We start from the raw sequence: 630 nt of genomic DNA, 5'->3' as shown, positions 1-630 counted from the left end.
GAGGAGCAGCTGGTAAGTCTGAAATGCCGACCTTGTGGTCCAGTGCTTATCCTACCGTGCCACTCTGAATTCTGTGCCTGTCCCCACCATCAGAATCACTCATGAGATGAAAAGGTTTCTGTTCCCGTACAGCCTAGAATGCATACTGGTGGCTCAGAGAGAAGTTACAATTCAATTCCATAAGCATTTATTCAACCCCTTCATGGGCCCAGCACTGTGCTGGTTACTGTGGGAGAAAGTCGAGGTATTGTGTGTGGGCCATGTCTTCAAGGGGCTTTGAGTCTCCCAGAGGAGACTGACGATGTGATGAGTATGCAAGGCAATCCAGGGAAGGAGATATGGGGTTCCCTTAGGTGGTTCCATGACCCGGCTGGTGAAACTGGGGTGCTGACAGGGAGAAAGGGGCTGGGGCCATTAACAGGGTATGGTTATGCCTGCCACGTCAGCAGGGCGTCTTGCTGATGGTCCTAGGGAGTTGGAACAGGGACAGGGGCTGAGTGGGCGATTGCAGAGAATGTGGCAAGGGGCATGGAGTCAGGCCAAGCCTCCGTTATAAGAGGAGAGACTTGAGTCCTGAGGACAGGGACCCCAGGCCAGCCTGTAGAGGTCAAAAGGAACAAGGGTTATAAG

The sequence above is a fragment of the Chrysochloris asiatica genome, unplaced genomic scaffold (genome assembly GCF_000296735.1).
Source record: "Chrysochloris asiatica unplaced genomic scaffold, ChrAsi1.0 scaffold00636, whole genome shotgun sequence".
NCBI classification, from domain to species: Eukaryota; Metazoa; Chordata; class Mammalia; order Afrosoricida; family Chrysochloridae; genus Chrysochloris; species Chrysochloris asiatica.
Note: the sequence above shows the minus strand (reverse complement) of the source record.